Source organism: Penaeus monodon, chromosome 27, assembly GCF_015228065.2.
Source record: "Penaeus monodon isolate SGIC_2016 chromosome 27, NSTDA_Pmon_1, whole genome shotgun sequence".
NCBI classification, from domain to species: domain Eukaryota; kingdom Metazoa; phylum Arthropoda; class Malacostraca; order Decapoda; family Penaeidae; genus Penaeus; species Penaeus monodon.
The window spans coordinates 21,305,952-21,306,218 of NC_051412.1; the positions used below are offsets into that span (position 1 = coordinate 21,305,952).

The 267-nt window shown below is 39.7% G+C and overlaps 1 long non-coding RNA gene across 1 annotated transcript in view; it reads left to right on the top strand.

The window, feature by feature from the left end:
* The window catches only part of LOC119590685, a 56,254-nt gene that overhangs the window by 22,345 nt on the left and 33,642 nt on the right, over window positions 1-267 (top strand). Inside the window, exon 2 of the long non-coding RNA XR_005230279.1 lies at window positions 5-45. This is a non-coding gene — a long non-coding RNA (uncharacterized LOC119590685). The remainder of the gene's footprint in view (window positions 1-4; window positions 46-267) is intronic.

A 267-nucleotide genomic window follows, 5' to 3' on the forward strand; every position in this document is an offset into this window, starting at 1 on the left:
GCAGGCTCTCTGGCATCAGTTACCGTTCGCAACAAAAAGGCTGAGGTAATGTATACAATTTACTTGTAAGTTGATCCTTTTATATTATTTTATAGTATCTGTGACCCGCAAGTCTGCCTGTCTTCACGGGAAACCTCCATTTTATGTATTTTTTAAAGCTAGAGGATGCGGGCCGGACGAAAATTCTAGTTGAGTTTGATTTCTCGCAAGTGACAAGGGCTGTGTCAGGGCGAATAGATAGCATAATACATTAAATATAAGAAGGAA